This window comes from Mustela putorius, unplaced genomic scaffold (genome assembly GCF_011764305.1).
Source record: "Mustela putorius furo isolate JIRA1106 unplaced genomic scaffold, ASM1176430v1.1 tig00000596_pilon_pilon_pilon, whole genome shotgun sequence".
Classification (NCBI taxonomy): domain Eukaryota; kingdom Metazoa; phylum Chordata; class Mammalia; order Carnivora; family Mustelidae; genus Mustela; species Mustela putorius.
Window position 1 is genome coordinate 12082981 of NW_025421428.1, and position 14491 is coordinate 12097471.

Sequence of the window (14491 nt, forward strand, 5' to 3'; positions counted from 1 at the left end):
ATTAATTCCAGTGTGGTTAACGTGCATTCGTTTTCTGAACCAGGACTCTCTGAGTAGATACCGGTTTCTTAGGCTTCTGGAAGCTTTTCTCTCTGCTGGAACCCACACCCCTGTGCAAACTAGCTCCCTCTCGGTGCACACGCCTGTGACATTCTCCTCACGGGACATTCAGAGATGGGAGGGGAGCAGAAGCGACGCCCAGGCAGCGGGAGGCAGGGGCTAGGAGCCAGGCCTCCCAGCTGGCAGCCCGGGCGCAAGCCCACAAGTTGCCACTCCCCGAAGGAGGTCATCACCGCTGCCCAGCTGTAGACAAATCAAGGATGACAATGACAGTCTCCACTGCCCAAGGGTCGGGAGGGCCGGATGATGCACGAGGCGTGCTGTGATGGACGGAGTAACAGCCCCCCAGGGACCTCCGCTTCCAAATGCCCAGGACCATGACTCTTCTGTTAGGTGGGCATTGGGACAGCGGACGGAATCAAGGCTGCTGACCAGCGGACCCTACGCAGGGAGCTGAATCCGGCTCCTCCAGGTGGGCCCAATGCAGTCGCAGGATCCTTGGAAGTGAAAGGGGCGGGACGAAAGCTCGGAGTGTGCTGGGTAGGGGCTCAGCCTGCTGGCCTCCGGGCTGGGGGAAGGGCCTCTGGGAGCTGGGAAAGAAATGGACACTCCCCTGGACGCTCTAGAAGGAACCAGGCCTGCCACACCTTGATCATAGCCGCCCCCTGCCTCTCTGTGAGACGGGCGTGGACTTACCCACAGGTGGTAAGACGATGACTTGCTGCTCCTTTAAGCCGCTAAGTGCATGTGGGGTGTTCCAGTGGCGATGAGAGCCTGGCCCGCGTGCCTCCCTAGGGCCCACCCCCAGCCCCAGGGGCTGCTGCGGCCAGTAGCACCGCCCCCCCGCCCCCGCCGAGGTCTCTGGGATCACCCAGCCCGGCAGCCTCTGCACAGACGGTGACACGGTGACACGAGGCCCAGTGAGACCATCAGGACCACACCCAGGGCCCAGGGCGCCGTGGAGCTGCCCCTGAACCCCCGCCCTCAGGCTCCCTGCCTCCAGGCCACACACTGACCCCTCCAGCCCCATCAAGGTCCCCTGTGTGTCGTCCGAACCTTCTTTCCAAAGGAGCTGGTGGCTGGGATTGAAGGGGTCCCCCCGACCTAGAACGTTGAAATGTCTCCTTGGCCCCTGATAAAGTTATCATATGTCAAACTAAGAGGCAGGAAGTTGGGGTTTCTGAGGCTCCCCCAGAAACGACCGCTGGGCCACGGTGGGGCTGGGGTGGGAGGCGCCTCTCTGGGAAACACCATCCTGGGTATTACGGGCTGAACCGTGTCCCCCGCCCCCCGTACAGAAATACGGTGACGTCCAAACCCCTAGCATCGGAACGTGACTACATTTGCTGCCACGGCCTTAAAGACCTGATTCAGTTAAAAGGAAGCCCGGAGAGCGGCCCAAACCCGGCAAGGCAGGGGTTGCGCAAGAAGAGATTTGGACACGGACACACACAGAAGGAAGATCCTGGGCAGAGCCAGGAAGAAGGTAAAGCGCTTTGACCTTGGACTTCTGGCCTCTAGAACCGTGAGTGAATGTGTTCTCTTGTTGGAGCCCCCAGTCTGTGGCCCAGGGGCACGAATGCCGTGAGTTTATCAGGCCAGCTGGCTCTCAGCCATCAGCACAGGAAGAGCGAGGCTCTGGGGAGAGCAGGACCCGAGCCAGGCTGGGGCAGGAATGGGGCATGGAGCACTGCATCTGGCCCAGGCCTGCACCACCCTGCTGGCGGGGCTGGGGCGCTTCCCGGGCCGGGTGGGCCGGGTGGGATGAGCACTGTACGAGGAGCTGTCCAGGAGACGCCGGCATCTCCATCTCGGCAGAGCCCACTCCAGCCTCCTGAGCCCCCCACTTGGGGGAAGTGGGAGCAACCTGTTCTGCCGGAAATCCCCGTGTCCCCAGCCCCTTTCCCCGTCCGTGGAAAACTCCAGAAGGGGCAAGAGGCAGGATAGCAGGAGTTAGAAAAATGCACGGACACCCGGATCAGCGGCCATCTGGCTCCAGGAGGAAACCGAACATCTGGCTGCCACTGTGGCCCGCAGCTTTTATGTAACGCACGTGTGAGCCCATGTGTCCGGGCGCGGGCTGATGGCCCGGCCGCGCTCCCCCTAACTCTGCCCCGGGTGTGAAATGCGCCTCGTGATAAGAGGGCTGTTTGGAGCCAGGGTGCTGCTGGACCAGGGTGCCTGGCACGGGCTCGGAGCTCAGAGCGCCCTCCCCGTGCCCCGCAGAGCTCCCGCGCACAGGCACGTGTGTGCACACGCAGTCCGGGCTGGCTGGCCGGGTCGTTTCCTCCCGCGTGAAATCACACCCAGGCAACCACTAAGCTGGCTTCCAGCTGCCCTCTTAGGGAACCTGCGCGTTCACAGACACTTCCACGCCCAACGCCTCACAGGCTGCGGTACACGTAGGTGCAAACCTGGAAACACGGAAGTTCACATTCACGCACACACACTGATACACACGCCTACATAAGAAAATGGCACACGCATGGGCTCACACTCAGTGACCCTGTTACACCTGGCCTTGCCTATGTTTCTACACACACACATGTGTGCTCTGGCACTAATGTGCACACTCAAACACTGGCAAACAGACCAGCCTTGCCAGATTTAGCAAGTCAAAATGCAGGGTGTGATATTTGGAATGAATGTATACTGAAAAATTGTTCATTTATTCAAAGTTCAAATTCAACTAGTGGACCTCTGTTTTCTCTTGGAATCCTAACATGCATACGTTTGTGCACACACATACACACTCTTACTCCTGAGGATTGTAATGTCCCCAGGCCCTGCCTAGGACATGCCGGGTACCGGCAGAATTTCTGAAACCTTCCTGCATCTTGTCATCGGCCCCGCCACTGCCACCCTGGCCACGGCGCCACTCTGGGCCCCCCTGTTCCTGAGGCTAAGAGCCTGGCCCACATCTAGGCTCGATGGTGGGAGAGGGAGCCCTTCCAGCCAGAGCTCAGCGCTCACTAGGACCCTGAGAAAAAGCCTCTTGCCAGCAGCCCAGCTGCGAGGTCTGGCAGGAGCCCCAGCTAAGCCCTGGGAAGAGCCCCACCCAGAGCCGAAGCCTGGGCCGGGCTTCCAGGAGGGACCTCCAGTGGGGGATCAGAGATGCGATCAGAGCCCCCTGGAGACCCAGCTCGGTCTCTGCTGCATCTGGTGCGGCATCCCTGGTGGCAGGCAAGTCGGGGCAAGGGTCTTGAAACCCTCATTCCTCAGCTGAAATCCTTCACTCAGAAGGGTTTGCATGGAGGGACAGTAGTGAGCAAGGTCCTAGGGTGACCTTGGCACAGAAAGAAGGGTCCCCGGGGGAAGACCCAGACCTGCCCCGCCCATCCCCACCCCCCTGTATAAGAGAGAAAGTCTAGTCCGGGGCCCCAGGCCAGCAGATGCGCAGAGAGTCTCCTGAGAGCCTCACAGAGAACAGGGTGAATTTAAGAAAGCATCTCTTTCCCCACTTAGCCTGTTTTTTGGTTACATAAGAATGCATGTTCATTATTTAAAAATGAGCACGTAGAGGAAAGCCAAAAGCACACATTTTTTTGGTTATTCCTTTGAGACATTTTTTATGCATTCATAAAAGTATGATGTATTTTGACCAAAAAAAAAAATCGTTAAACACTGTAGTCCTATGACCTACTTTTTTCATTTACTGACATATTGTGAATATCTGCCTCCATCAATAATTAAATATCTACCCCTTGACATTTAACAGCCTCCTGGCGATCCCTGATATGGAAAAACCATATATCTATACCAGTTTGTTTTATTAATTGAGATGAAATTCACATGCCATATACAATTAACCGATTTAAAGTGTACAATTTGGTGGTCCTCAGTATATTCACAAGGTTGTTTCAAACCCTTTGCATCACTCCAGAATTAAACCCCACGCCTACTTCTCGGTGAGCCCCTCTGTCCCTCTGGATAGAACGTGCAGATAGAATCATACAATGATTCTATCGTTGCATCTGGTTGCTTTAGGTGTAGTGTCTTCCAGGTTCATCCTTGACGTACCAGATGTCAGAACTCCGTTCCCTTTCACAGATGAATAATATTCCATTGCGTGGCGGGACCACATCTTGTCTATCCCTCCAGCCTGTGGTAGACGTTTGGGTAATCCGCATTCTCCAGCTGTCGTGAACGGTGCCGTCGTGAATGTTCGTGCACGCGTGTCTGTGAGTCCCTGTCGTCAGTTGTAGGCACAGACTTTGGAGTGGAACGGCTGGGGGACAGGGAAATTCTGTGCGTGACTTTTGGAGGAGCCTCCACCTACCTGTTTTCCACAGTAGCTGCACCATGTACAATCCCACCGGTGGGATGTCAGGAGCCCCAAGTCTCCACCTTCCTGCCCACACATCCCTGCATTTGCAAGGTAGCCATTCGAATGGGTATTAAAGTGGACCCCCAGGTTTGCTGTAAATATGAGTTACTTCTGTTCAACAGGGAGTATTTCTGTTGTTTAAGACAGCCAGTGTGGGGGGGTTTGCAATGGCAGCCCCAGCAAATTCATCCAAAGACTGTATGTTTTCTCAGGCACTGTTAGCTGTCGCCTTTGTTTTTCTTCTTTGCGAGTTACCTGTTTGTGTCATCTGCCCTTCCCTTGTTCATGAACCCGAAGCGTGCTGGTGGCCCTCCCGAGTGCTGGTCCACAGCCTGGCATGCTGAGAGCAAGATCGTGCTGCCCGACAGAGGTAAGAGGTCGCTGGAAGCAGGTGGCCTCTCTCAGGGCGGGAGAATAAGACAGAGCAATGTCGTTCAGTTATTTAAAAGAATAAGGAAACCCACCTGCAGAGGTTCGGATGTCCCTGGCTTGGGGTGTGGTCTCTACCAGGTGATTTTTTTCCAAGCTCCGCAGGTGACTCCAGGACAGCCCAAACTGAGAACCAGCAACCTTGACCTCCAGGACCCTCAGCTGGAAAAATCAGTGGGGTCCAGCTAGGGAGTGGCCCAAGCCTCTGAGCCTTATAGCAAGAGTCACCACCCCAGCTGGTTCAGCAAGGCCTAGGTACCTAATTCTGTCACTAATTCTTACCCACCCCACCACCCCTGTGGATGAGACAGGGAAACCGGTTTGTGTTTATTCTGCTCCTACAAGTCCTGAGACTGCAGAGTCACTGGCTGTTAGTTCCTCGGTGTTTCCTCCTGCGGATGAACCCAAACCAGGCTCTGGGTCAGCAGGTCGAGGCTGCACGACGTCGGGTGAGTCTCCTGACTGCTCAGAGCACCGGCATCAGCATCTCTAACGGGATGAACGGGGTTGTTTTGAGAACTGGCTGTGTCGGGGTTTCGGTCCTTACATGTCTCTGGTGGGTGAGTGATCAAGTCTCTTGGGGACGGGACAGGACGGAGTTTCTGTTCATTGTAACCAACACAGTCCGGCGCAGACAGGAGGCTGTCAGCACGGTCACGGCAGCGAAGCGCACTCACTTTAACCAGAGGGGCCCTGAGCAGGCTCCCAGACCAGGCCAGTCCCTGTTCCCGGACCCCCACCCCAGGAAATTGGGGGTGGGGGGAGCCACGTTAACCCCCTCCCCCGTCTCCATGTCTGGGCTAGCCCAGACAAGCATGATAACGGCAGCTTCCACTGATAAAAGCACCAAAGATGCAATAGCTGACACTTACCCAGACCCCCTAAGCAGGCTTCTTTCATCCCTACTTGCTCGGTTCACAAAGAGAAGGTCCCAGAAGCCTCCGTTCCCGGCCTTGTTACACGACCACACCCCGTTTTCTTTAGCACACATGAGCTCTGATTTGTCTTTTCATGAAATGGCATCATTTTCTGCCACATTCTTATACTTCACTAGACTTCTCTCTCTCTCTCTCTTTCTCTTTTTTCAAAGTCCTCTTTCTACCCAACTCACAACACCGAGGTCAAGTGTCCCAGGCTCCCCCGACCGAGCCAGCCAGGTGTCCCTCAGCCTTTCTTTTAAGATAAGCATTTAAACTTGAAAGTTTCCTCGACAGATCATTTCTGTGCATCCCACACATTTTTTTTTTAAGGATTTTATTTTATTTATTTTGCAAGAGGGAGAGAGAGCGTGCGCACACACGCACTAGTTTGGGGGAGGGGCAGAGGGAGAGCAGGGAGCCCGACATGGGACTCGATCCCAGGACTCCGGGATCATGACCTGAGCCGAAGGCAGACATTGAACTGACTGAGCCACCCAGGCGCCCCCTCATCCTTTCATTTTTTAACCTTTCTGGATCATTACATTTTCAGTGGATCCTTTATATATATATTATTTTGAATAAGAGAATTTATTTTTATTTAAAGTTTTTATTTATGTATTTGAGAGAGAGAGAGCGAGCACACACGAGCGGGGGAGGAGCCGAGGGAGAGGGACGAGCAGATTCCACGCAGAGCACGGAGCCCGACGTAACACTCCATCCCAGAATCCCGGAATCACGACCTAAACTAAAATCAAGAGTTGGGCGCCCCACCAAGTAGCCACCCAGGCACCCCCCAGCGGATCCTTTCTAAACTTCATCCGTCTGGATAGTTTTTCCCACCCAACTTTAGAATCTTTTCACGGATGAGTTGAGTCTAATTCTGTGTACTGTTCTTATGGATATATTTGGACTAATTTCTTCCATCTTATTTTGTTTCATTTTCTATATGTTCTACGTTTCCTGTTTCTTTTTTATCCTTTCTCGTCCCTTTTTTTTTTTCCTTTAAATTTTTACTTATTTATGTCATGTCACCCCCAACGTGAGGTTCGAACTCAGAACCCCGAGGTGAAGAGTCACATGATCTACCAACCGAGCCAGCCAGGAGCCCCTCTCATCCCTTTTTGAACTGAGTTTTGTTTGTTTGTTTGTTTTTTCTTTTCACTTTTCTCTCTCAGATTTGAAATACATACTATTTCTCTTGCTTTACTTGCCAAACGCTCGCGTGCGTAGCTGGCTTGAGGTCTAACCCTGGCAAAGGCCGGGCTCCCTCTGAAACAACAGCAGCCTCCAGCTTTAACCCACCCGGATCTGCTTTCCCGGGCTGTCCGGCAAGCCCTTGCTCCTGTCTGTTTCCCCTTACCCACACCGCTGGCGCCTTCACCCTTCCTGCCCGGGCCTTCCGTCCCCCATCACCTTCCCCCACCACCTTCCTTCGTCCTGAACCGTTTCCTCCCGAGCAGGCGGAGGGGAGAGTCCCACGGTGTGTTCAGCCGAGCACAGGAAGTCCCCCCGGCCCGCCCCTGCCCGCCCCGGCCTCCCGGACTCCCGTCTCTTCACCCTCCCCTCCTCCCTCTCCACTTCACACTCTGAGAAAAAACTCCCACGTATCTTCGTTTCCCTTTAGTTTCAGATCTAGTCAATGGACAGTCACTTTAACTGAAATATATATGTATTTTTTAAGAGTTTTATTTATTGTCAGTGAGAGCACAAGCAGGGGGAGCAGCAGGCAGACAGAAAGGGGGAAGCAGGCTCCCCGCTGAGCAGGGAGCCTGATGCGGGGCTTGATCCCAGGACCGTGGGATGATGACCTGAACCGAAGGCAGAGGCTTAACTGACTTGAGCCAGTTCAGGGACCCCTGAAATATATTTTTCACTTCTAGACGTACAATTTGCTTTATTATTTTTTTTTTTTAATTTTATTTGTAAGTAATCTCTACCCCCGACGTGGGACTCGAACTCACGACTCTAGGATCGGAAGTCTGCACCAACTGAGCCAGCCAGGCCCCCAACCCCTGATTTGCATTTTAACTCTTTCCTTTCCTGATCGCTCCTTTCTGCCGGCTCCGGCTCCCTCGTAGTATGCCCTTGATCTCTGGATGTAGGCGTCACACTGGCCATTCTGCTTCTGGGTCTCACTGTCCCTGAGCCTGCTTGCTCTGCTGAATGCCATTCAGTGCCGTCTGTGAGCGCCCTCGGGGCCTTATGTGGCCGTGGTGTCTTCCTGCAGGAAGGGTTTGCTTTGCTTCTGCCTGTCGTCAGAATGTCCACTCCAGGCTCGGAGCTGGAGCCCAAAGCCAGCTGGCCACCACCCGGCTCCCACACAGTTGTTGCTGGGGGCTAGGGGGGTCCCCCCTGCAGCACTGTTGCCATAGGAACCTGAGCTTCACGTGGGACTTCTGAGCACCTGCTGTGTAGACAAGGTGATAAGTGAATTCATCTGAAAGCCTGGGACCCTGGCAACAAAGAGCCTGCAGGCCAAGATCAGACCTCCTGGGATGCAGCCCTGGGTTCTCCCTTAGAGCTGTGTGACCCCGGACAAGCCAGTTCCTAGTCTAGGCCTTGTAGTCTCCATGCACGCCGTGGGTATAACCATCGTGTCTCATTCCTGGAGTTGGCCAAGCACAGAGGTTGGCGTGTGCCGGCCACTTGGCTAGTGCTGAATAAACGTGCGTGTGAGGCCCACACAGAGCTTTCCAGCAAAGCCGGCCGGGTGACCTTTACACACGATGCCATATTTTACCCCACAGCCCCAAGAGGTGAGACTTGCAGTAACAGTAATGGAGGGATGAGAAACTTGAGGCTTCACGAGGCAGGCAGGCGGGTGAAGAAGATGGGCGCTTCGAGACCCTTCCAGAAGCATGCGCCAGCCTCTGGCTGAGACCCGGCCCTCTTCACCAACCACATCCTGGCTCCTCGGGCCCCAGGGCTTCCAAGGAAGCAGTTGTCCCTCCCTGCTTGGCACCCCAGCCTGGGGTCCCCCCATGGAGGATCGGGTTCTAGGCCTGGGGGCCAATCGGCCAAGCCCCTGGTGTGTTCCCCAGCTGGCTGAAGAAACAGGCAGAATGCCTTGTCTTCCTGTTCCCACAGCCCCCTTACGGTCCCCAGAGGAGCCCCTCACCACTTGACAAAACTCTGAAGAAGGACCGGAAAGTGGCAGGCTTTATCTCCCCCTCCTTGGGGAGAGGCCCGGTTGGAATGTGTGCCCTGATAACGGGACTTGCGAGGGCCTGGGGCGGTGGCTGCCTGTCCCGGGCTCTGTGACCTGTGGAGCTGGCTGATAAGGGCTCCGTGGACAGGGGCCTCAGAGCTGCAGCCCCACCGAGGGAAGCGGCAGGCAGGCTATGAGGGGCAGTCGCCGTGACAGAGTTCCCATGCGGGGTGCACGGCCTGGGTACGGGAGGCAGTTAAAAGGGGAAATCGCCGGGCACCTGGGTGGCTCCATGGGTTAAGCGCTCGCCTCTCGGTTTCAGCTCAGGTTGTGATCTCAGGGTTCTGAGATCAAACCCCACATTCAGCTCTGCGCTCAGTGGGGAGTCTGCTTTAGATTCTCTAAATAAATAAATACGTAAAATCTTAAAAAAAGAAGAATGAAGGCTCAGGAATCAGCCACCCCCGGGCTAGAGGCCTGGCTCTGTCACTTAGTGGCCTGTGACTTTGGCTTGTGGGCCTCAGCGTCTGTAAAATGCGAGAACAGACCTGCGGAGCTAAGTCGGTGACCTGCGTATCAGGCCAGGCCCTGGAGCCTGGGACGTCCTCAGTAAACGTTTTTTAGGCCGTGACTCGGGAAATCAGAGGACCTGGTGGTCCCAGATGATCTTAGCTCCGCCTACCTGCGCAGGGCCTCGTGGGTCTGCGGCTACAACACAGGGGTGCAGGGCAGCCCTCTGGAGCTAGGATGGGAAGGGGTGCCAAGGGCTGAGAGCCAGGGCCCAGGAGGCCTCCGTCCCGGGCGGCTGTCTTTGATGTATCTGCTTTATTTTGTCCTTTGCAGTACAGCCCGCTCTGCTGCCGTGGTCACCACATCCCTCCCCCAATTCTGGTGCCCTTCCCTTTGGCCAGGGCCTACCCATAGGACCAGGGATCACGGGACCCTGCCCCAAGTGTTCCCGAGAGCTCCGGGTAAGACCAGCTTCCATCAGTGCCTGGCTGAGACCAGCTGGCTGTGGCTGCCGACTGGGGGCCCCGCGTAGGCAGACCCAGAGCTGCCTGACCATGCTGCCCCCGCTGCGGAACCCCCAGTGAGCGGGACAGGGCTGGGCGCACAGTAGGCCCCCCCAGGAAAGCATTCTCTAGAAGAAAAGCTCCGGCTTCTTCGCCCCTCCTGTGGGCCAGGCTGTTGAGGAGCACGGCCTGACTCCAACCCTGGAGTGGGGGGTCATGTCTCCACAGTCAGGACACTTGTCCCCAGGCCACAGGGCAGCTCAGAGCTGTGGGGTTTCTGGCCTGGTGTGGGCAGTGCAGGTGGGAGAGACAGGGCATCGGGAGTCAGGAATATTCTTGCCCCGCTCAGCCCCTGAGTCTTGTGATTTGGAAACTGAAGAGCCCCCTGACTCAGCAGGATATTAATAAGCCTGGCGGGCTCCCAGGGGGACCGGCTGTGCCAGGGGCCAGCGCAGGAGGACTCCCAGCTCTGTGGCCTGGGCTCTCCCTTCTCATGCCCCCCGCTGGTCCCACAGCCCCAGCTCCTTCCCCAGGCGCCTGCCCACTCCCCACATCCCTGCCTTGGGCTGCAGCGATTCCTGTGAATTCCTGAGACCCTCCGCACCTCGAGCAAGCCTGGGCAAATCCCACGGAGGTCAAGGAGACCATCTGGAAGGGACCCAGGAGGAAAGACAGAACCAAAGAGCATAGGGGCGGGGGTCAGGTGGTCAGCAGTTGAGGCTCTGGGGTCAGAGGTGAGTTCGTGCTCTCCTCCCCCGCTTGCAACTTGGTGGCTTGGGACAAATCATAGAACAACACTGAGCCTCAGTTTCTTAACCTGTAAAGTGGGGGTTCCGGAGAGTACCTAGTCCTGGATCCACAGGGAGGACCCAAGGAGTCAGTTGTCACAGAGACAGCTCCTCACCCGCCCGCCCGCATGGCATCAGGTGCTGGTGTCCCCCTGGCCTGGACCGGGCTTCTGTCCCGCAGTGCCCTCTAGTGGGAAAAGCTGGTTATTGCGGAGCGCCAGGCCCAGGTTGTGTGGGTTTCACTGCTTCCCAGCGCTGAAGAGTCCAACACCGTCCCTTTCTGATCAACTTAAGTTCGTGGCCCCTGTGATGCACAGGAGGGCAGGCAAAGAGGGAGGACACCCAGCTCATAGGACAGGGCAGCCTGATTTGGCATCATGACCTTCATCGTGTTCTGTCCTGGGTCCTGTTCCCTTTAGCAACCTCCCTGACCTTCAGAGTCCTCGTCTGCCAGTGGGACAGGAAGCCTAGAAGGCCAGGCACAGGCGGCAGGCGCTCAGGAAGCAGCAGTGACCAGGCACCTGCCCCCCAGCTCCCAGGGGCCAGATGATTCCCTCCAGCCAGAGGCCCTGACCGGTGCAGACGCAGAGACAGCAAGCCCCAGGGTCCCTGAGGCTCCCCTCCCAAGGCTTCTGCAGTCTCAGCCCATCCTCTCCTGGCCCCCTAGCACCTCCTGCTCCCCGAGGCTGAGCCGCCTCTGCCCTCAAATGAATGTCCATTTGCTAAGGATTCTCCGGGGGCCTGCTGCTCCCGCAAAGTACCCGCATTCTGTGTCTCTGCCATTCCCTCACCCCAGTAAAACCCCTTCTGTCTCTGGGGCTGTTGAGAACATAGTCAGGACTGGTGAGCACAGGCCACGTGGGAGCAGAGCTCCGCGGGGCCCAGCGAGGCCCGTGATTCCGTAGAGCAGGCAGTGAGTTCCCCGTGGTGTTGGTGCAGAGATGGGAGCAGCTGGCTTGCGTGTGGGAAGTGAGCCCCCCGGAGAGGGAGCCCAGTGGCTGAACTCGAGGACCTCGTGCAACCCTGAGAGTCTCTGTTTCCTCCAAGCTCAATGCTACTAACTTATTTTTAACAAGGTGATGAAAGGGGGCACGGGGGTGGCTCAGTCGTTGGGCCTCTGCCTTGGGCTCAGGTCATGATCCCAGGGTCCTGGGATCGAGCCCCGCATCGGGCTCCCTGCTCAGTGGGGAGACTGTTTCCCCCTCTCCTACTCCCCCTGCTTGTGCTCCTGCTCTTGCTGTCTCTCTCTCTCTATCAAATAAATAAAATCTTTAGAAAACACACACAAGTAAGGAAAGAACAGAGTTTACAAAGGAAAAGAAAAGAAAAGTGCATTAAAAGCCTTATCTTGGAAAATAACGGTCCTCTCTCCCCATCCCGAGGCTGTTTACCCTGAGGCACATCCCTCAGGCTTCCGGCTGTTTCCCTGAACGCCCGCCTCCATCTTTCCTAAAATCATGTTTACCCAGCTCTTCCTTCATGTTTCAGTTTCCAACATCACCTCTTAACCTCCCACCACGGTTCCTAAACACTTTCTTCCCTCACCCCCTACGTCCACGGTCACCCTGCATTCCCCCAAAGTGCTTACACCCATCTCCCCAGAATGGTTACATCACAAGTTTGGTAAAATAACAACAACAACAACAACAACAACAACAATAATAATAATAATAATAAATAACCACAGTTTATCATGATTATGCAGCTCTTGTCCCTGCTGAACCAAATATTTCATTGAGATCAAGTCTCCCGTCTGCAGGGGCGGCCTGGCTGGCTCCGTCGGTGGAACGTGTGACTCTTGATCTCGGGGTCATGAGTTCGAGCCCCACGCTGGGGGTGGAGATGACTTTAAAGTAGACACCACGGGTTTTTAGTGAGTGGGTATTACATCCTAGCATCAGGGCTCAGCGATGAACAAAACCCAGACCCTGCTCCCCTGTGCTTGCTCTACAGAGCGGAGGGAGGTGATGGGCAATGAGTAAACACATCAAGTATGTCAGGTGATAAGTTCTGTGGAGAAAAGTCAAGTCGGTTGAAGCGTTTGAAAGGTGACAGATGATACTGTTTTAGGTAGAACGAAGAGGGTTGAATCCTATTTAACACGAAAGTTAGATTTTCCTTGAACTCTGTAATAGTCTCCCTCCTTTCTCCCCTCCCTCTCAGAACCTGGCTGTCCCCAGTGCTGTGGCCCTCTGTCACACGGTGTCGGGGGAGTCTCCCCTCACGCACACCCCGTCCATTTCTCCCATGCAGGCCTCCCTCTCCTGCCGGCCCGACTCCCGCTCCTCCAGGGGACAGGCCATCCCAAGGCCTGAGGCCCTCTGTCCCCCGCAACCCCGCCAGGGCTGGCTCCTCACCTTCCAACCATAAACCCTGTGGAAAGGGGATGAGAAGAGCCAGGAGGAGGCTCCGCCGAGGAAATGCCTGAGGAGGTGAGGGAGAGATCCGGGCGGAGCTGGGGGTGGGGGACGGGGCAGGAGGGCACCAGGCATGGAGGGCTGGAGCGTGGGGTGTCATGGTCGGTGCAGCAGGACACGTAATGAGGGGCCTTGGCCTAGGTATTCCGTGAAGTCTTCTAGAACAGAACGTGTAAGCTGAGTGTGGCAGGGGGCGGCCGAGCCCAGGACCCGAGGTCATCCTGGCTCCCTCTGTGGTCTTCCGAGGCCAGCCTTGGCCCCTGGGCCTCAGTTTCCCTTCTGTACCATGAGGCAGCTGACCTCGCGGCTGCCCGTCCCCTTCCGGCCTGGGCCCCGCACCCCGTGTGCTGCGGAGGAGCCGTGGCCGGCCCGGGCGGGGGGCGCAGAACCGGCCCGACCCCCGCGAGTGTCTGCCGCAGACTCCGCCGGGGACTGAAGGGGCGGCTGGGGCCTCCGGCCTCTCACCCCAGGAAGGCAGGGGGCAAAGGCCGAGCTCCAGGGGCTGAGGCTCCACAGGACCGTCCCTACGAGGTTGTCTCGGCGTCCGGCAGATGTGGCGTGAATGGTGCCGCCTAGGAAGGACAGAGGCTCGAACCCCCGGAGCCCAGGCGGTGACCTGCCTCGGGGACCGGGGACGGGCTTCTTCCAGAGGTGACCCAGGCAGGATGCGGCATCGGGGCGGGCCCTAACCCAATCTGACGGCGCCTTACGGAAAGGACAGACGGGGACACGGAACCAGACGCAGAGGGAAGAAGACGTGAGGACACCGGGGGCCGCTGTGTGGGGACAAGGCACTGGAGGACCCGAGCGATGTGCGTGGCACCCGGAAGGCTGGAAGCCCTGCAGGGCCTGGAGCGGTTCCTTCCCCGGCACTTTGGAGGGACACGACCCTGCCGAGACCTTGATTTCAGACTTCCGGCCCCACAACCGTGAGACGATCCGTTTCTGGTTTTCTAGCCTTCCTGGTTGGTGGCCCTGGATCTTAGAGCCGACCCAGGACACTAACACTGACCCTTTCGTGCACCAAAGACGGGGAGGACGTTTAAAAGTTTGGGGGAAGCGCCTGGGTGGCTCAGTGGCTTAAAGCCTCTGCCTTCAGCTCAGGTCATGATCTCAGGGTCCTGGGATCAAGCCCTGCATCGGGCTCTCTGCTCAGCAGGGAGCCTGCTTCCCTCTCTCTGCCTGCCTCTCTGCCTACTTGTGATCTCTCTGTCAAATAAATAAATAAAATCTTTAAATAAATAAGTAAATAAAAGTTCAGGGGGACTCAGTGGCTGAGGCATGTGACTCTTAGTTTCGCTCGGGTCATGATACCGGGATGCTGGATCCAGCCCCACGTTGGGCTCCATGTTCAGCGTGGGGTCTGGAGTCTGCTTGAGATTCCCTCTC

At 56.5% G+C, this 14491-nt stretch overlaps 1 long non-coding RNA gene across 1 annotated transcript; it reads left to right on the top strand.

Annotated features, from left to right (window-relative positions):
* Positions 1 to 609: 609 nt before the first annotated feature.
* LOC106006251 lies at positions 610 to 14215 on the top strand. Its single transcript, XR_006607458.1, has 4 exons — positions 610 to 4757; positions 4914 to 5265; positions 12939 to 13117; positions 13752 to 14215. It is a non-coding gene; the product is annotated as an uncharacterized LOC106006251 (long non-coding RNA).
* The last annotated feature ends 276 nt before the right edge of the window (positions 14216 to 14491 follow it).